At 44.7% G+C, this 22215-nt stretch overlaps 1 protein-coding gene and 1 long non-coding RNA gene across 2 annotated transcripts in view; one reads left to right on the plus strand and one right to left on the minus strand.

Annotated features, from left to right (window-relative positions):
• LOC147748871 (uncharacterized) overlaps positions 1 to 22215 on the minus strand; it is a 1009512-nt gene that overhangs the window by 447255 nt on the left and 540042 nt on the right. The window lies entirely within an intron of this gene.
• LOC147748875 (uncharacterized) overlaps positions 14115 to 22215 on the plus strand; it is a 460386-nt gene continuing 452285 nt past the window's right edge. Inside the window, exon 1 of the long non-coding RNA XR_015309804.1 lies at positions 14115 to 14546. This is a non-coding gene — a long non-coding RNA (uncharacterized LOC147748875). The remainder of the gene's footprint in view (positions 14547 to 22215) is intronic.

Consider the following 22215-nt stretch of genomic DNA (forward strand, 5'->3'; position numbering starts at 1 on the left):
CCCAGCCTCCGGGATGTGGGCCATACATGGCTGTGTAGTGTCCTTGGAACTGCATACTCTTGTTGCTTGTATGTCAATAGTGCTAATGTCGCTGTGCTTTGTGCCCCGCTTTTTCTGCAACTTCGCTGCAATAAAAACATGTTTTTAAAAAAAAAAAATGTAGGAAGCACTCAAATGAGTGCTTTTCACATTTAAGGATTCTTAATTTACCACCAACTACAAGTTGGTGGTAAATAACGAAAACCGTTAAAAAAGCAATTTTGTGCTTTTTTAACAGTGCCATGTGGCAGACATACATGCCCTTAGGGCATGTATGTGTGCCACATGTGCACCCATGCACTATTCAGGGGTGAAACTGGGTGTCAATGTGACACCCTGCCACCCTTGTAAGTCTACCCCATATTACCTTTTTGGTATTTACCAAATCGGTAATTCTCATTCATTCCTATGGGCCTCCAGGCCCTTAGGAATGAATGGGGATTACGGAATCGGTAAATACCGAATCAGTATTTACCGAATTTGACAGATTCAGTAAAATTTACCGAATCATTAGCTACATACCATTTACCGATTCTAAAATACCGAATCAGTAAAATTCGGTATGTTAGTATCAGTAAATTATATTTACCTACATCTGGCCCATAATCTTTTTTTTTTTTTTTAATCAAAAGACCCATTTACTGGCCATCGTAGATCAGGATCCTTTTTCGATTATTTATTCCACAGTGTACTATACATTTATGGAAGAAATACCATATCTAGGGCCATATGTATGAAGGAAAAATCCTGTCGCAAACGATGCGATTCGCTAAAAATAGCGTTTGCGACAATAAAAATCGCAAATCCCAATGTATGAAGGCGAAAATGCATGCAAAAGAAGGAATCGCTATTTAGCGAGTTCCAAACCTTGCGAAAGTGGTAAATTGCAATTTCCATAGCGATTTCCAAATTTGCGCAGAAACCGGTGAGTGAAATTCGCAAATCTGGGAATCGCAATTAATAATTCGCAATGGAATGTATCAACCATTCGCTAATAGCGAAATAAGGGAATTCGCAAATTAAGGAATCGCAATTACCATCAAGTGGGAGCAGGTGGTAACCAGGTGCAAAGTATAAAATGAGTCCCAGAATGCAACACACTCTTTCCCACAATGTCTGGGCTCTACATGATAGTGAGGAGGCGAAGACTGAGAGCTGTGGCGCAGAGGAGGAGACGGCAGGAGAGGATATTCCGGTTGCGCACCATTATCTTCCAGCGCACTGAGGAGGACATCTACACCCATTACAGACTGGAGGAAGAGAGCATACTTGATTTAATTGAGGAACTCAGGCCCCACTTAGAACACCCCACCCGCAGGACACAAGTCATACCCACACACATCCAGGTCCTGTGTTCACTACACCTGCTGGCCTCAGGTAGTTTTCAGGGGGTCATAGCCTCAGCAGGAGGGGTGTCACAAAGTGCCCTGTCGCGCTTCTTTCATGCGTTCCTCGACGCCAATACACATAGGATGCAACACCACATACACTTCCCCAGCACCACAAAGGAACTAGCACAGACCAAGCAGGACTTTTACAACATTGCCCAATTCCCCCACGTCATAGGATGTATAGATGGGACACATGTTGCCATTTCACCCCCCTCAAACATAGAGTATGTATTCCGGAACAGGAAATGCTACCACTCACTGAACATACAGATGGTGTGTGATGCCAAAAACATAATCACCGACATAGTGGCAAAGTATCCAGGAAGCACACATGACGCCTTCATATTCCGTCACAGTGGGCTATACCGTAGACCAGAGGTCTTCAAACTTTTTGATGCCGAGACCCCCTTGTAAAACATTTTTAGGCGTAAGGACCCCCTTCCGACAAAAGATTCTAGAAACTGGTACTCCTCATCATAAACAACTATCGACAACCATAAATGCGCCTGTTAGACCTCATCACATCCATCCATCCATCATTCATCCACCCACACTTCCACACATCCATCGATCCTTCATCCATCCACCCTTTCATCCTTCCATCCATACATCCATCCTTTACCTATCCACCCGTCCAACCACACCCACCTTTTCACACATCCATCCATCCATCCATCATTCATCCATGCAACCTTTTATCCATCCATACACCCATCAACCATTCACCCTTTCATCCATACATCCATCCTTTACCTATCCACCCGTCCATCCATCCATCCATCATTCTTCCACCCACCTTTTCACACATCCATCCATCATTCATCCATGCAACCTTTTATCCATCCACCCATACATCCATCCTTCATCCATCCACCCTTTCATCCTTCCATCCATAAATCCATCCTTCATCCATCCTCCCTTTCATTATTCCATCCATATATCCATCCACCCTTTCATCCATACATCCATCCTTCATCCACCCACCCTTTCATCCATCCATCCACCCACCCATCCATCATTCATCCCCCACCTTTTCACACATCCATCCATCATTCATCCATGCAACCTTTTATCCATCCATACATCCATCATCCATCCACCCTTTCATCCTTCCATCCATACATCCATCCTTTACCTATCCACCCGTCCATCCATCCACCCATCATTCTTCCACCCACCTTTTCACACATCCATCCATCATTCATCCATGCAACCTTTTATCCATCCAGCCATATATCCATCCTTCATCCATCCACCCTTTCATCCATCCATCCATCCTTCATCCATCCACCCTTTCATTATTCCATCCATATATCCATCCACCCTTTCATCCATCCATCCATCCTTCATCCACCCACCCTTTCATCCATCCATCCTCCATCCACCCACCTTTTCACACATCCATCCATCCTTCATCCATCCATCCACCCTTTCATCTTTACATCCATCCACTCATCATTCATCCACCCACCTTTTCACAAATCCATCCACCCTTTCATCCTTCCATCCGTCCATCCATACAGCCATCCACCCTTTCATCCATACATCCTTCATCCGTCCACCCTTTCATCCATCCATCCACCCATCATTCATTCACCCACCTTGTCTGTGCCTCTCTCATGGGGGGTCAGTATCTCTCTGCTTCGTCTTCCAATGATATGATTGTAATGTCCTTCTGCTGTTTACTGTGTATTTGTAAAGCGCTCTGATACCTACGGGTTAAACTAGCGCTATATAAAACGTTAAAAGTAAAAATAAACCCACAGCTAAGTCCATTGAACTCAAAGGGCTACAGCCTCCTCCCTCCCCCAACCCCCCCCCCCGGGCTCCTGTATGTCAGCCTGGCTGAAACAGCTTGGACACACACAAAGGCACACCAGAGTACTATCACAGGTTTTTAAAAGACCTTTACTTGTTAACGAGGCTTTGATGTTTTTCACACCTCGGTGTGAATTAGGCGGCCTCCACCTTGAGCACCCTCGATCAGCCCGACGCCAGGAACTGCACTCTGGCCGAATCTGCGACCCCCTTCCCAGGACTCCACGACCCCCCTGGGGGTCGCGCCCCACAGATTGAAGACCTCTGCCGTAGACTCTCAAGAGGGGAATTTGGAGAGGGATACCTACTAGGTAAAAGCACACAATTACAGCCCACATTCCAAATGGCCAGCATGTGCATGTCAGTGTTTGACCTTTCAACATTTCCACCCACAGGGGACAGTGCCTATGCAGTCCGGAATTTCATCCTGACACCCTACCTGAATCCTGCTAATACTGCGGAGCGGCGCTACAACCGGGCACACATTTCAACAAGAGGCACCATCGAGAGAACATTTGGCATATTGAGGAGCAGATTCAGATGCATTCACAAAAGTGGAGGAGCCCTCCAATACAGCCCAGAAACATGCTGCTAAATTGTAGTAGCTTGTGCCATGCTGCACAACATTGCTACCAGGAAAGGGACACCAATGGAGTTGAGTGACTCAGACTCCTCAGACGTGGAGGGACCTGGACCTGTACACATGGAAGCTGGAGTAGCTATTGCTGTAGCTGGGCGACAGAGGCATGATGGGATCATGCGCAACTACTTCTAGGTGAGTAATAATGATACAATGACAACTTAAGCCTTTGCTAATTGTTTAATTCCCAATAGCAACAATGTCACACATCCAAATAAACATAAAGGAACTCTCCCAATCCAATGCACATGCTGAATTCACAGTGCAACAATTTTAGTCTAATCACAGCAAATGCAACACTGTTCCTGGCCCTATTTCTCCCCTTTGTGTAATAGTCATTTTGCAGCAGTTCCTATTGGTGTGTGGCAGGCCTGTTGCTCCTACTACTACTATAATGAACAAATGGTCCTTGACGAAAATTCACCATGTAACACAATTACAGCCTTAGTTCAATAATTTTTTAGTCAGCTCTAGATTAAATCTGTATAGTTGGTTAAATAGATACATTAGCCCAAATTGTCAAGTTCATACATAAAAGGTACCAGAACATTTGAGAATTCAATTGAATCCAGTCGGATTCTCTGATTTAATATATAATTTGAAAACTTTTTGCAAATCAAATACAAATATTTACATTTATAATCAACAAAATCTTTTCTAATATAAAAAGATGAACGTGCACAGAGAAAGGTAAAAGTTTGTGCTCAAGTGATTGATCAAAGAGATCAGAGAAACAAAGTGTAGAATTATTTATATACAAGAAATGAGCCTGCCCTAACTAACTCTTGTAAAAAAAGTGTTCTTTTTTACTAGCTTGTAGTTTTCAAACACAGCCTCCGTTATCCTTGATTTGCACTATTGGCAAGGGGATTAGGAGGGAGGGGGGAAGGGGGGCAAAAACTAATAGATGCAGGCTCCAAAAGGAAAGTGTCGACGTTTCGACCCACACGCGAACCGGGTGGTTTGATTCCTCAGATCAGGGTCTTCATCAGGACGGGATGAGGGCGGGACAAGGAATATTTCAATGTGCACGCAGGTTAAAAACCAATGTCAATGGGCACCCTTATGTGGTGAAACACCATACGTGCGACGTTATGTCCGCACCAAAGGTTATTTGAATAGGCGCACCAATTATTACGGGAGACGTTTTCCAAACAAATAGTCAAAGTGGTCACTCAAGTTAATTGAAAAGGCGCGGAGGAGTGGAACTTCTCTCTGAACGCTGCCAGACTCGCTGCTTCGTCTTCGCGTCTGCGGAATGCGGAAACAAACGTGACGGTTCACGTGTGGGTCGAAACGTCGACACTTTCCTTTTGGAGCCTGCATCTATTAGTTTTTGCCCCCCTTTCCCCCTCCCTCCTAATCCCCTTGCCAATAGTGCAAATCAAGGATAACGGAGGCTGTGTTTGAAAACTACAAGCTAGTAAAAAAGAACAATTTTTTTACAAGCGTTAGTTAGGGCAGGCTCATTTCTTGTATATAAATAATTCTACACTTTGTTTCTCTGAGCTCTTTGAACAATCACTTGAGCACAAACTTTTACCTTTCTCTGTGCACGTTCATCTTTTTATACTAGAAAAGATTTTGTTGATTATAAATGTAACTATTTGTATTTGATTTGCAAACATTTTTCAAATTATATATTAAATCAGAGAATCCGGCTGGATTCAATTGAATTCTCAAATGTTTTGGTACCTTTTATGTATGAACTTGAAAATTTGGGCTAATGTATCTATTTAACCAACTATACAGATTTAATCTAGAGCTGACTAAAAAATTATTGAACTAAGGCTGTAATTGTGTTACATGGTGAATTCTCGTCAAGGACCATTTGTTCATTATAATACTTGATACCCAGGTCCTTTGACTAAATTGGGTCACCCCCTGTTCTATAATAAGCTCCTACTACTACGGCGCCTCTCAACAGTGGGTGGTGGGGTGTTGGAGCTCCGCACTGACTGCGAGTCCTCCTCACTGGGGGTCAGCACCCCTGGACCAGCAGTACACAGTGCGCGCAGTTCATCCAGGGTAGCATTTGACTGCACTACCACAGTGGCGATATCCTGGATTCCGTGAGAGAACTCATGCTGGGTCTCTATGGCACGCCTTGCCAGCATATTGGTGGAGGAGGCCAGCCGGTTAATAGCGCGAGTGTAGTGGTCCATGCGGGCCATTTCTTTGCGTCTGGCTGCGCGTTCTGCTCGCAACTCTGCAGTCAGCTCCTGCACAGCCCCCCTGATTTCTTGGCGAATTCCCCTGTTCGCTGCCCTGATCTCTCGCTGAATTGCCTTCATATGTTTCGCTTGCAGGCGGTGTACCTGGAGCATGTGCATTTCGAGGCCAGCAAACACAGATTCATCCTGATGTTCACTGGAGCTGAAGCCCGTGCGGGGTCTACCCCTGCCTGTGGTCTGTGGTCTTGACTCCTGCTGCTGGGTAACTGGTGCTTCAGACTGCACTATCACATTGTCCTCATCCTCATCTTCCATGATTCTCAATGGCCTGACGATCCTCCTTCTGTGTCTCTGGTTGGATGAAAGGACTGTCCTCCCCATCTGTATCCTGGCCCTGGCTAGCTTCTCCAGAGGCTTGGGGTCCTGTGTCTACTTGCACTGGCTATTGCCTTTCCACTTGCAGGTGCTGTGGATAGAGCAGCACACATTAATACATTTTTCCTGTCATGTGATGTACAAATACATTCTTTCACAGTGTTCCCTAACTTTACTTGTGTCATTCACCTTTCCTGACCTGCACATGTGAAATTTGCTTTAGTTGGATGCTACTTCAAACATTACTGAATATTGTGACTACATCTCCCATAATTAATTTCTTTGAGTGCCTGTGTACTTGCTCTGGACTGACATTTAGTTCCCCTTATCCCTAGGTCGCTGCAGGGGGTTGCTGGGGGTGGTTTAGGGTGGGAAGGCATGCTTCTTACCTGGTCTTGCAGCTGGTTGGGCTGAGCTGTCTAGCAGGGACACGCCCGCAACACTCTGTGGAGCCAGTGTGCCCTCTACCAGTTCCTCCAGTGGTGTAGAGTCTGTGACATTGGAGGTTCCCCCACCAGTGAGCTGGGACTGCTCCAGCCTGGCAGCCAACTTCTCCTTGGAGCGCTGGCGCAGGTCGTACCAGCGCTTGCGCAACACTTCTACTGTCCTGTGTGTCACTCCAAGGGCATTTACTTTGGCTTGGATGCCTTCCCAAATCCTTCTCTTCCTGGCTTCAGGCACCTTGTGTGAACTCCTCCCAAAAAAAGCCTCATGGTTTGGCACCATTTCTGTGATGAGGGTTTCTAGTTCTGCCTCAGAGAAATTCAGCTTTCTCTTCCTGGCTGCTTCCCCCTCTTGCTGCTCCTGCTGGGTTGCTGGAACATCCTTATTTCCACCTTCTGCCATGGCTCCTGAGTAGCAAACAACACTCACACACTCTCTCAGTATCAATCCTGAAGCACCATGGGAAATCACTCACTTCCTGGATGGTGATGTCATCATAAAGCATTAGGATTGCGATTGGATGTTTCCAGAAAATCGCAAAATAGCAATTTTTCCCGTTGGAACATCGCAATTTTGCGATTTTCGGGCTGCGATCTCGCAAATTAGCGATTTTTTAAGATTATGGAATCGCTATTGGCCATCGCGCAAATATTTAGCGATTATGGCCGAATCGCTAAATATTTGCGATTGTGTTGATACATGCCGATTTGCGATTCTGATTTTGTGATTCGGTAAAATTCGCAAATTCTGAATCGCAAATCGTATTCTTGATACATATGGCCCCTAATATACATAAACCGATTAAGTGTCCACTCTAAGGGAGACGGCTGACTACTGTCTAGATCCATATTGGTACCTCCAAGACAGCAACACATTCTACGAAGTGTGCTAGGAGCAGGCATGCCAAAAATATTATAATAAAATATAATATTGCAATCAAATAGTATTTATTTCAAGTCTATCAAAAAGTAGAGACAAAAATCTTCTCATTACCTGTCTTTGTTTAATGCTACAAACAAAAAAACTAAACCAGAATCTTGGCCAAGCAAATCCAAAATCAAGAGTGCCACTTCAGCGACCTTACCAAAGAAGACAGGCTCTATCTAGTCCCAGACATTTTCCAAAATATGCAGAATTACCAGTTGGTCTGGCAGTGTTCGCAAACACTCTGTGTCTTTACCAAATCATAAGGCATGCCTATTACAGGGGTCTGCAGATCCATCCAAAACAAGATAGAGTAAAACCTCCAAGCCTCTACAAGAAGAGACCGAATTACAAAATGGCCTAGCAGAACACTCAAGAGCGCTCTGTATCTCTACTTACAAATTTTACCAAATGACAAAAGTCTCCAGCCTCCACCTTCCAAGCTCTGGGTTGACCTAATGGTCACTGCTATACTTATGCTAAAAGAGATCTGTCGGAAAACCGGCCACCACCTGGAGGGTCAGATCAGAAAAACCGTAAAAACACGTTGGTCTGCAAAGACAAAGGGTCTCCTTGTGCAGTGTACCTCCTCAGTAGATACCATTTCTTCGTCAAGACCGCTCCTTCGGATGGCCGCGTCTCCGATGAGCCCCATGAGTCAGGCGCCAATTTGTGGAAATGAGCCTTTTTAGAGGCCCACCGGTGCAGGGGTTCACCCTTATCTGTCCCCTGGTCCTTAAACCAACAAAATAGAGATTGGCACGGAAGCTGGAATATCAAATAAGTTTATTAATCACTCATGAGTGGACTACATCAATACAACACCCTCGGGCACTGTAGGCGGTAGTACAAGGAATACAGAAACCAAGGGTCTTTTATACCCTGTTTATTGCTGAGTAAGCATGGAGACTCAAATAGAAGGTACAGGCATACACGGGAATAGCTATCGACTAACTTGGGCGGATAGATATCACTTGGTCAGCAAAGTTGGAGGGGAGACAGAACTGCTTATGTCAGGTGAAACAGACTGACAGTTACATTCTAAGACAGGTGCATTCTAGCAACTACAGGCCTTTCTGAGCTCATACATTGCTCTTGCTCAGTACTGAAGGAGTTAACGACAGTTGAGGACTCAAGCAGAATAGAAATGCAGGCAACAGTGAAGACAGCAGAATTACATGGCTTAACAAAATGGGTGCCACAACTAAAATGGCTTCAGCTTATGCTAATGGCAATTTCTGCAATTTCCACATTACGGCTCCCGATATTTTTTTTTATGAAGATAGAACACTATCGGGTGTAGCTATTTCACTCAGACAGACATCAATCGCTAATTTACACTTAGTTACCACTTGTATAGTGATTTCTAGGGGAGCCTCTATCGACCAGCGCAAAGAGTAACCATTTGTCCTATAAATTGTTAAATTTTGTAACCTGATCCGTTTCATCCCGTTTACCAGATGGTCTTTTTAGCAGTAAGACAGAAATGCTCAATGGAAAGTGGTCACTCAGTGAGTTGTCGTTTGTGTAAAATGATTGAAGTCTATTTGCATGACTATTTGACAGCAGTATGTAGTCTATGGTGGCATGGGAAGCTCTACTATTAAAAGTATGAATCATCAGAGCAGGCGTAACACATAACTATTTTGCAAACCCCATGCCAAGGCCAAATAACACTTCGATATACAATTCCCTCAATTTTGAGTGTTGAAAATGAGTATTACTTGTCCCGTCTTCATTTGTGAATCCACATAGTTTACCATCAGCATTTGGACATAAAGCACAGTTAAAATCGCCTCCCAGAATTAAAAATATAACCTTGGCATTATTGTTGTACAATGACTTCAAATCATTACCACACTTTTTTCACAACTACCCCAATTTTGTCTGGGGGAATATTATTGCAAAAATGTATCAACGCAATACAGTGCCTTCCTATCCACATGGATTTTGACCAAGTGGTAATAAATCTCTTCAGTATGAATCTCTATTTCTTTAAGATTCAACCTGTTGGAAATGTAAGTGCAAAGCCCTCCCTTTGCCCTTCCACAACCCACCTCAATGGCTGGGGTGTGGAAGGTTTTGAATCCATTGACATGCATTCTGTCCTTTACCCATGTTTCCTGTAAGCACATTATATCAAAATGTTGTATAAACTCACACCATATACGGTTAGTCAGCTTAGACCATAAACCTGAAATGTTCCAAAAAACAAGGTTACAGGAGACACTGTCAATGTTACCTTAAGGCCTTATTGATCTAGTAATACTATGAGATAATTCGGAGTTGTTGATTGGGAACTGATTTAAGCTTATAGGTGTATTGGGTTTAGGGCACACATTCAGATTCAAATTACTGGCGCCCAATATTTCTTCTCTCCACTCAGTGAGAGCCGGGGATAAAAGGGTAGTTATTTATTTCTTATTTCGCATAATCGAGAGTGGATTTGTTTTTTGGTAGTTTACCGGGTATATAACTGCCAGAGTCATACTTATGAGTAGGGAAAGCGTCTCTAGGGTAAATTAGTCAGTCTATATGTTCAAAGGTGTTAAAAGAGTCAAAAAGGTTACTGACTGGGACCTTATACCTATACTGCATGTTACCTAGATGGCTCTCCTCCACAGACGTGTTCCATAAGGCCTTTGATGGTTGGTAAAAGTAACCTAATGGTAAAATATTAATTCCCTGGGCCATAATGGACTGGTTGCCAGCCCTGACAAGGATGGACTGCACCAGATTCGGGGACCTAAAAGTTAAAACCACACAATCACCAGCTAGAGGCTTGTTTGTTTTGCCAACCCATCCTATTCTTCTAGCCATTTTAAATTCCAAGAAGAGAACATTGGGTAGACCCGTTCTAGTGCTCAGTAGATATAATTAATTATTCCTCAGATTTGTTCAGGGGCGTGAAGAGGTGGGAGGGGGGGGGGGGGGGGGGTCAATCGCCAGCACAATCGTGTAAAGTGTTGTTTCTGGTTGGAGATGCAGGGTCTGATTGGGGTTTGTAATATGTCTCGAGTTAGACCTTCGAGGGTTCAATGTGTTAATGTCTCTCCCTACATTACCCAACGTAGGTGTCCCTATTGTAATTGGTGCCCCATTAGATGTATTAGCAGCTTGTGTATGTGTAGTGTTTGGACCTACTCTACTATGCCCTATATATTCTGAAGATGATACGAGTTGTTGGGAGGGTACAGCAAAGACTGACGCGTCGGGAATACTACATGGAGTGCTTGTGTAGTGTACTTGTCCACTGTCCAGATTATTTACAGTTTGATTCACCCCAATTCCCGGTCCCCAATTTAGCAGAATATCAGAACCTCTACCAGGGTTTGGGTCCTGGTGGACCGGGCAACTATTTATACCCAACCCCTCCAATTTAGTAAGTCTATCTTCAATTTGGGATACTTTCTGTGACAATGGATCAATTAAAACAGATACCATAATCTCAAGCCTTTTCAAAAGTCCTCTTCGTTCGACATTTCTGAGGACCCCAGCCTTTTTTTTTTTGGGTGGCGGCTCACTGTTACAGTCTCATCTTGTTTTTGCCTTCTGACCCCTCGTAGTTATAATTGGCCTGCTTGCTAGCTCAGGGGGTGTAGTGATTTCAAAATCTGACTTCGTGTTTAGTGACTGTATTGCTGGAGCTGGAGTATCTTGAAAATTATTTTGCAAAGTGAGCCCTGCGAGGGATGGCTGTTTCTGGGAAGTCTGAGGCTCCAGTGAAAGCCGGCGCTCTGTTAACTCAATCTCTTGAATGAGGGCTGACTCGGCCCTCAGAAGAAAAGCGTCAAGTGTCCCCACGACTCCCTGGCTCCGCTGGTCGTTAACAGTCTTGCGTTAGCTCATTTTAGCACCCCTGAGTAGTGATGGAGATAAAAATACATTACACAGTACCTCTTAAAAGTAATGCTCATTAGGCCCAGGGGGTAAACAACCATTACTTTGCATCTTTTATTTCGCACTTCTTTTACTTAGCATCTTTTAGTACGCATTGTCTTTTACTTCACATGCTTTTACTTAGCATGCCTTTACTTTGCATATGCAGGGTGTAGTGTTTTAGGGTTTAGGGTAGTGTTGTAGTGTATGTAGTGTAGGGGGTAGTGTTTTAGGGTTTAGGGTAGTGTTGTAGTGTATGTGTAGTGTGGGGGTAGTGTTTTAGGGTAGTGTTGTAGTGTATGTGTAGTGTAGGGTAGGGTAGTGGTTTAGGGTAGTGTTGTAGTGTATGTGTAGGGGGTAGTGTTTTAGGGTTTAGGGTAGTGTTGTAGTGTATGTGTATTGTAGGGTAGTGTTTTAGGGTTTAGGGTAGTGTTGTAGTGTATGTGTAGTGTAGGGGGTAGTGTTTTAGGGTTTAGGGTAGAGTTGTAGTTTATGTGTAGTGTGGGGTAGTGTTTTAGGGTAGTGTTGTAGTGTATGTGTAGTATATGGGGTAGTGTTGTACTGTATGTGTAGTGTAGGGTAGTGTTTTAGGGTTTAGGGTAGTGTTGCATTGTATGTGTAGTGTAGGGTTTTAGGGTTTAGGGTAGTGTTGTAGTGTATGTGTAGTGTAGGGTAGGGTATTGTTTTAGGGTTTAGGGTAGTGTTGTAGTGTATGTGTAGGGGATAGTGTTTTAGGGTTTAGGGTAGTGTTGTAGTGTATGTGTATTGTAGGGTAGTGTTTTAGGGTTTAGGGTAGTGTTGTAGTGTATGTGTAGTGTAGGGGGTAGTGTTTTAGGGTTTAGGGTAGAGTTGTAGTTTATGTGTAGTGTAGGGTAGTGTTTTAGGGTAGTGTTGTAGTGTATGTGTAGTATATGGGGTAGTGTTGTACTGTATGTGTAGTGTAGGGTAGTGTTTTAGGGTTTAGGGTAGTGTTGCATTGTATGTGTAGTGTAGGGGGTAGTGTTTTAGGGTTTAGAGTAGTGTTGCAGTGTATGTGTAGTGTAGGGTAGTGTTTTAGGGTTTAGGGTAGTGTTGTAGTGTATGTCTAGTGTTGGGTAGTGTTTTAGGGTTTTGGGAAGTGTAGGGGGCGGGGAGGGTAGTGTTGCTGTGTAGGGAACAAAATGAAAAAAAGAATCTTTATCCGTAGTAAAATCCTGCGAAGTAAAGTACAGCTAAGTAATGCCAATTTAATGTTTTTAAATGATTTTGCGAGGTAATGGTATGCGTAATAAAAAACTGCTAAGTAAAGGCATTTGCGAAGTAAAAACTTCGTAGTGAAAGCATGCTAAGTAATAGCATGCTAAGTAACATCATACATTCGGCCCAGGGTCCAGTTGTTAAAGGGGTGGCCCAGCCCGCCTCCTCCGGTCTCGGTCGGGCGCAGACGGGCCCGTACTTGGCCCAGGCTTCGCCCACCCTTGTGCAAAAGGATGCTTTGGCTCCTCCCTGGAGCTTGGAATCATGGGGATTGAAGTCCTCTGATGGCGGCTGCCAGCTGGTGACCACAGGCAGCAGGTGTGACGATACAGACTCCCGCAGCGCGGGAGCCCAAGCCCCCTTTTGAGCGCCTTGTGGCGCCAAAGAATGCGTTGGCGCCTTCCCGGCACTTGGAATTATGGGGATTGAAGTTTCCTGATGGTGGCTGCAAGCTGGTGACCACAGGCGGCAAGTGTGACAATAGGGGCTAGTTGTTTTATTGCAAGCTAGTTTCGCACCAACAAGCTCCTTTCGTGTAAAGGCTCAGATGAGGTCTGGACGTGTGAGTGGGATGCACTGCCTATCTGCCAATTGGTCATGCTAGGGGTCATGTTACAGAGACGGCCTTCATTTGCCTCGGAGACATGAAATTGCATAATTGTCTAAAGGAAACATAAGGAGCTTAATCGCTGCATCAGTCCAAGCCTGCTCACCTCCTTCACCCCTTCAAAATCGACAAACCATTACATTAAGCTTAAAGATTATGTCCTTTATAGCCAAGATGGATGCTGTATTGTCATGAACAGGTGTATTGGGTGGGTTAAGGAAACGTAATTAAACCTAGCTTCAGGAATATTCCGCTCCAAATCACCAGTATTTGATTTTCACAGAGTTGGTATGTGGGCATTCTTTGGACTTTGCTTGTTTTCTACCAAGGCCAAATCTCACACTGTTCTTCCCACCACTGCCTGTTCCTTTAGCACCCTCATCCTCTTTGTGTCCCTGGCGGTCAGTTTCGTAATCATCTGTAAATGTGCTGCCAGGTGGAACTTGAGTACAACTTGATATTCCAAGCCACCCTTCGTCCTTTACGTCACAAATGTTCTTTTACTGACACTTACCTCCACCCACCGATATAAATTATATTAGTTTAGACACCCTTAGCTGCTGACCTTGCCTGGAGAAGAGGAATAGCAGAACTGCATCGCTGCCTGCTCCTTACTGTTTACTGCCCGTCTGCCGCTGCTTGCCGGACCCGCTTTGCGGGATTAGGAGGAAGAGAACAGAGGCTGCGTTTGGTTTACCGCCTGAAGCCCCAAGGATTTGGACAAGTGAGGGCTTGAACGGCAGCAGGGCTGCGAGCGCTGACGCTGGGACTCCGTATTCCAGGAGCCCCAGCGCGACCAATTGATACCACCTAGGCCGCTCTCCCTGACTGCCCCGCCCCTGATCACTTCCCACCTAATATATTTGACATAGCATACCGCTGCGTGGGAGCGTCCTGGGAGAAGCCCGGGACAAGGGCGGGGCCGTTTTGTGGCCGTTCGGAGGCCGAAGGAAGCTGGGCTGGGCCACCCCCCCCTGGCTCTTCCACAAGAATACTACCGGGTCAGCAAGTCCTACCAAGTAAGATCCACTATTCATCATTCAGTTTTATCCTGTAACCTCTGCTTTGGGTATTTGGACGCTGCGGTTATTACTAAGGGGTTTGCCTTAGGTAGTTGTTAAAATGACTGCTCCTCCTAACAAAAGGCTGAAAAACACTTAGACTACTTTACCCAGTTTAACAGCTATAGACCGCATGCTACAGAAGACCATAGTAGTGGTGGCAAATGCCATTGAGCATACTGAACGACGGCTTTCATTACCAGTTGGATCCCTACCTCTTTTGTCCTTAGCTGACACTTCAGTAATTACGAACAATACGATGGACAATACCACCATGGATTCTCTCTGTGTTCCATCTTTTGTATCCCTTTCAGTTGTACATCAGGTTTCTGGTAATTCTAACAGAGACAATAACAATGATAATACTAACCAGGATGTACAGCCTTTGTAACTAGTGTAGTAGATCCCTCCTTCCCTATGCACTCTAAACGTTCTTCTAGGGGTATGATCAAACATGTCAGTAGTCCACAAGAAGCCGATAAAGGGGATAATGTTAGCATTCCGCTCCAGCTGAGGTAGTTAGACAAATCACCTGACTGTAACACTAATAGCTCAAATGCAGACTCTTTATTAGAAATCTCTTCTGGTGAGGAGAAAGTCCCCTCTCCCCCCATAGCCGATAAATTTACAAATAGAAACCTGGTTTCAACAACTCGGCCGAAAAAGAGGAAACGAGGGGGGACGGCTGGTCCCGTCAAGGTAATGTAATGTAATGATTATACTTGTAAAGCACACTGTTACCCCATCTCGGGGTGTCCTGGCGCTGAAGACCTGGCTTTCCCTGTGAGATGGTCCCTTCTGGGTGAAGGTGAAACCAGGCATCTCCGACGTCGCTGGGGGGCCGTTGTAGAGATGAGGCAAGCTTAATGCCCAGAGTTGCCGAGTGTGATCCCTGGTTAGATTAGGCACAGAGGCGAGAATTATCGAGTCCGTTGACCCTGGTCCACAACCCTGCCGCGTCAGGAATTGAACCCTGGTCCTGGGCCGTTCTCTGCTTCCAGGTCTGCCGCCTCTAACCAGTGAGCCACACCACTCCGAACTACAAAACCACCAAGTATTGTCCATAATCCACCAAGGACCGAGGGGGTGGCTCGAATAGATCTAGATAGTAATAAGAGTGATCCCCAGTCTACTATTCATGATATTGCAAAAGAGCTATTAGGAAACATAGAACATTTAGTCAGGTCCCTAATACTCCCGCTAACCCACAGGGTAAAAATTATAGCAGAAAAGCTGGGGGAGATTGAAACTTCGATACAGAGGAATGCTAATCAAACCAGGGAACTACTTACAAGCACCTATAAAAACCATAAAGGTCTACCTGCTCCATTATTGCCACCTAAGGGAGTTAAAAAAAGTAGTAAGGAAGCAGAAATAGCAACAGCAAAGGGACCCAAAGCCGCCAATAATACACCCAAGGTACAAATAAATGTTGTAAGTGAAAAAGGGGGAGGATCTGTACCGGAACAAAAACAAATAGTAGTCAAACCAATACTGTTGCCCCAAAAGAAAATAAGAGTAACTTACACTATAATCCACTCAGAGTATCTAAGAGGAATGTACACCTTCCACCTCAGGCAGCACCTTTTGTAGTAATTATGACAGGTGTACCTGAACTTGAAGATGGTAAACGAGAAAATGTCCACACCCTGAAGAACAAGGTTATACATTGGTTGGCAAATAATAGACCATTGCCACCTAACCTGAATGGGGAAATATTGAATGTGAGAAGGGTTGGGTGGTTGGGTCGTAGACCAAAGGATCAAAAAGGGGACGTGATTATTATAAACTTTAGAGACCATAGAGTCCCCAATTGGGGAATGGTATGAAAGGAGAGACAGGGAGGGAATCCCAACTAGAGATCTGACCTATTTCTACCCACAATCACTGCTGAAAAGACCAGTACATCCCCCACCAACCCGAGGCTGTGAATTTCCTACCTATGGTTTTAATGTCTCCACATTCAACCGCTATTCCATGTTCGAAGGGATGGAAGGGATTGGCCGACTGTGTGGTGGGACTGTGAGTGACAATATAGCCCAAATAGCTGGCCATTACATCGAATGTCCGGGGAAATATGACAGGGAGGATAATGATGAGGTAATTCCCCCATTCAGGGAGGACAGCTCCAGGATTGTGCCGATACTAGAAGAACCCCAACCTGAGGACAACGGAGTAAAAGATACAGAAGTAAATATAAATAAGGTAAACCACAATTTGGGTATAATCAAGTTAATTTCCTAGAATATAGCAGGGCTAATAAAAAATATGTCCAAACCACAATGGAACGGTTTCATAAATAAATTCGACATCTGCTTGTTCCAAGAGACCTGGAGCATATCCCCCCTGTATAAATGTGGATACACAACTTACTTTATACCGGCTACTAGTACTGGGAGGGGTCGACCATCTGGGGGCCTACATATTTGGACTAAAATATCATTTAATTTGGCCATTACTATTCGCTCGTGGTCATCAAATGACATATTACATATTTTGGTTAAGGGTTACAAAACCTTTGAGTTATTCAATGTGTAGGCACGTGGGTCTCCAGGAGGCCAAACGTCCCCCACTATAACACTTCTTTAGGGGGCATTAGCAGGTATTCGTCCACTATCCAGTATTGTTATTGGAGGTGACTTCAATTGTACCTATGAACCCTTGGATAAAGATGATTTTATGTGTGTGAATGAGGATGATTGCGCAAGGTCTATCCCGCTGTTAACTCTGGCACCCATAAAAAAGTGCACACCGAGAGTCCTACAATTGAATGCCCTAACAGTTGAATATAATCTTCGAGCACTAAATGGGAGAACACCATCTGATCCAAATGGGGCAATGACATACAATAAACTCAGTTGTCCCTCCCGTATTGATTATATCCTGCTCGATACTAATTCCTGGAGCAGGTTAATGGATATGGAAGTTGTGCAGACTCAAGACAGCGACCACAATCCACTATGTATGGGAATAAAATGGGGGAGGGAGAAGAATTCTGTAGAAACCCCGCTATTAAGCACAAAAGAACTCATTCCGTCAGATGGTAACCGCAAACTTAAATGGAATAGAATATTAGGCCAAGAAGACAGTCTGCTCTCTATTAAAGGGATGGTTGAATCACTAACCAGGGAACTGGTTCATGTGAACATGGCTGCCAATATGGATTGCACTAACTTCAGCCTCGAAATGTCCTATAACACCCTGGTAAAGGACATTGGATCCCTTTTTTTTTAATACATGGGTGGTGGAGGCCCTAGAAAGAAATGTATCAAACAATCTAGCACTCCCTGGTACAAGGCGCAATGTAGGGAGAAAAGAAGGGAAATTGGAAGGGCAATTAGGAGGAAAGATAATATAGCTTTGCGGTTGCCTAGAAAAGATTATAAAAGCTGTATAATAAAGGCTAAGGGGGATTGGGAGGAGGAGTATTGGCAGGAATTACGGGTGGCAGCAACCTCTAAGAACACAATACTATTCTGGAAAATGATAAACAGGTTAGACAGAAAAGGTAATGATCCCCTAGCAAACCATATAAATGAACAACAATGGCATATACATTTTTCTAACTTGTATAACTGTGGGAAAGAAATACCCTCATTAGGTTTGGATCAGCCATATCCCAATAATGAAAGGATAATAACCGATGAGCCTTTTACAGCACATGAGGTAGTCGCAGCCATAAGGAAAATAACTCCCGCGAAAGCGGCCGGCCAGGATGGGATACCAGGTGATCTGTTTTTACATGATCCTAAGCTGTGGTCCAATTTCATTGCCCCACTAATAAATCTAATGATTGCTGGTCATCCGGTACCCGATTCTTGGAAGGGGGCAGAAGTGGTCACAATCCACAAGAAAGGTGACAAGGAGGACCCCGCCAACTATAGGCCGATTAGCTTAATCGATGCTATACAAAAAGTAGTTGGACGGGTGATTGTGAACAGGATAGACAGATGGGTGGAGGAGGGGTGTATACTTTCCCATTTCCAAGCAGGTTTTCGCAAAAACGTGGGGACTATGGACCAGGTCATCAGGTTTTGGGCAATCTACTGGAAAATCGTCAGTGTTAGAAAGGGAAAACTCTACCTGGCTTTTGTAGATTTAAAAAGCGCCTTTGACCTGGTACCTCGTGACAAGCTCTGGAGGATGCTATTGGACATGGGCTTTCCACACTATCTTCTGGAATTGATAGTTAAGCTCCACGAGGATAGCTATGCCAGGATTAGATGGGGAAGCCAGGGGCAGCTAACGAGGAGGGTGTCCGTATATAGGGGAGTACACCAGGGCTGTGTAATGGCACCAACACGGTTCTCTCTCTTTGTTAATGGGGGGGTGGTGCGGCTGAGGGAGGACAGTGCGGATGCCCCGGTCCTGGCAGGAGAGCAAACACCAACTCTCCTGTTTGCGGACGACACCCACCTGTTGGCCAAAACCCCGGAGGGCCTGCAAAAACATTTGGACAAAGTCAGTCTATTTTGTAATGAGCGTGGTCTCACCATTAATACGTCCAAAACCAAGTTAATGGTTTTACCCCCACCAAAAAAGGGTAAGAATCCCCAGATCACCCTTAATGGTAGTCCTCTTGAGGTGGTGGAGGAATTTGACTACCTGGGCATAAGGATAAATAGCAAAATGAGGTGGGATTCCCATATAGCTAAGATGCATTTAAACCTCAGGAGAGTCTTGGGTGCCATACTAAGGAGACAGCGATTATCAGTTAGTAGACCAATTGGCCCTGCTCTAGCTGTATATGAAGGAAGGGCGATGCCCTCAGCCACCTACGGGGCAGAATTATGGGCTCGCTTAAGGAGGACTCCAGAGCTGGCACACTATGCCCTAGTGCTGGACGAGCTGATTGCATTGAACTCGGGTGGCAAAATACGCTGGCTAAACAAACTTAAAGAGATGGTTATAAAGCTGGGTCTGACTGAATCCTGGACTACCCAGGCACCACCTCCAAAACAAGCAATAAAGAAAATCTACTGGGAGTGGGTGGAGGCTCAAGAACAGAGGAACCCAAGTTGGGGAACCCTAACTTTAAAATTTTTGGAACATAAACCAACAAGAAAGCTGGAACCTTTCTTGACCTGATAACATATTAGTTTATCCTGGATTTCTATCAGCTACGCTCTTTGGATCGGGAGGTTTTGAAAAATACACAATAGCAGGAGGAAATTCATTTCGAGAAGACGTACTCGACTCAGCCATGAAATTTACATGGGGCTTCACATTCTTAAATCCTCAAAACAGCTGATTCTTCCAGTGTGAACAGTTGTCTAGATACCACCTTAAAGCTTCAGTGTGCGGTAGATACCTAGATACTTAAATTTTGTGTCATTCCATGTCAGCCAAAACATTTTCAAGAACTATTCCAAATCCAGTTTAGGGATACATATTACTAGTGCTTCAGACTTTAGTGTATTAATCTGCTAACCTAACACTTTTCAAATTGCTCGAGCAAGTAGTTTGTTAGTTGATTGTTTCTAATTCTTAAACAACTGTACAACTAAATTAGCTCTCTAGAAACTTGTTAATGAGAAGGTTTTTGCAAGAACATTTCAAAAACAGGTCACAACTTGCAATTTCTGATTGTTGGGAATCCTGGAGCTAAGAGAGACAAGCGTTGGCAAAGCCAATAGGTCTTGCCTATGCAAGTACTACTGGCTTTGCCGAAGTGTTTTAGCCAGTTGTAAACAAGCGCAGCTGGGTTCAGCATCGTTAAAAGTTAGTGGCGTAGAGGAGAGCAGCGTGGAGTGTCATAGAATGGAATACTGGAGAGTGGAGTGCATTGTCGTGGAGTGGCAGAAGGTATTGTGTACTGGAGTGGCATATGGTGGAGTTGTGAAAAGTAAGGTGGAATATGTAGTGTGCATTGGCATAGAGTGTTGCAGAGTGCAGCGGCAAAAAATTCATCAGTGTACAATGCAGTGTGTAGATTAGAGAGTGGCATAGTAGAAAGTGGCATGGTAAAGTGTGACGGTGTGGCGTAGAGAGGGGCAGAGTAGACTATAGTGCCATAGAGTGCTGAAGCACACAGTGGAGTGCTGCAGAGTGCAGTGGCTTAAAGTAGAATGAGGCAGAGTAGAGTGGCTTAGAAGGCAGTAGTGCAGAGTAGAGTGGCATAGAGTACAATGTTTCAGATTAGACTGTCAGAGTGCAGTGGTGTAGAGTAGGGTTGAGTGCAGTGGTGCAGAGTAGAGTGGTTATGAGTAGAGTGGTGTTGAGTAGAGTGCAGTGCCGTTGTGTGCTGCAGATTAGAGAGCAGTGGCATGGAGTAGAGTGGACTGGTGTAGGCATAGAGTGTCGCAGAGTGCAGTGGGATAGAATTCATCAGCGTACAATGTAGCGACGTACAATGCAGTGCATAGATTAGCGTGTTGTATGGTAGAGTGCAGTGGTGCAGAGTAGGCTGACAGAGCGCAGTGGCGTAGAGTGGTACAGAGTAGAGTGACATCGAGTGGTGCAGAGTACAATATAGTGATACAAAGTGCAGTGGCATACAGCAGAGTGAAGTGGAATGAGTCAGAGTAGAGTGGCGTAGAATGAAGTAGTACAGAGTAGAATGGCATAGAGATCAGTGGCAGAGTAGAGTGTCTTAAAGTGCAGTGTGGGGTGGAATGCACTGGTGTAGAGTGCAGTGGTGTTGACTAGAGTGGCGTAGAGTGCAATTTTTTTATTATTATCAATCTTTATTTCGGCCACATGGCCATCAAAGATATACAATGAAAACATATTACAACCAGTATAAAATCATCAAGAATAAACAATAGATACATATTTGTACAATATAAAATCGTTCCATTCTAGGAATTAGGTATTACTAAAGTTGCGTTTAAAATTTGTTAGACTTAAAATTAAATGGGAGCCTGCGACTTTAGAATACGGGTGCGAGTATGCCAGACATTGGTAAGAAATTTTGCTAGCGCAAACACAATTGGACTTGAAACATCGGTTTTTAAGATTCTGTACATCGGGAGATACTCCCTACAACCAAGGTTTCTAATAAGTGGGAGGAGCCAATATTTCCTAGCTGCCTTGTAAGTTGGGCAAAACAGGACCACATGTAGATCGCTTTCCTCGGCACCAGTGCATGCCGGGCACTGCTTGGTGGAGGACGGTGTTGACCAGGAGCTAGTGAAGGATCGCAGAGGCAGTGTGCCATATCTCCATTGAAGAAATAGCTTCCTGGCCAGCACGGGGGACATGGCGTCCAAAACCCTCTCCAGCCTGTATGAGTCCTTGCTTTGCGCAAATACAGATGTTAGTGAGCCCTCGCCCTGGCAATCCAAGGCCATGGCTAGTTTCTGTTCATGGTAGACATTAGCCAAAGCTCTCCGTGGGATGTTTGGTGCGGCATTAGCAGGATCGGACCAAAGGTCAGGGAACCCCAGTCTCGCACAGGATTTTTGTATATACTTTATCCAGGGGATCTGTAACGCTTTGGGATGGGTTAGGAACTCCCTCAGTTCCGCCCTGTAAGTGGAGAGTTCTTCGCTACTCCATAGCCTTCGCCAGAAGACTATGGGTCTGAGATCTAGTTCGTCAGCTATTGGTCTCAGTCCCAGATCCATCCTCAAGGGAAGAAGCGGGGTGCTAGGCGGAAGTGCAACTATCTGTCTGATAAAGTTGT

Source organism: Lissotriton vulgaris, chromosome 1_1 (genome assembly GCF_964263255.1).
Source record: "Lissotriton vulgaris chromosome 1_1, aLisVul1.2, whole genome shotgun sequence".
Classification (NCBI taxonomy): Eukaryota; Metazoa; Chordata; class Amphibia; order Caudata; family Salamandridae; genus Lissotriton; species Lissotriton vulgaris.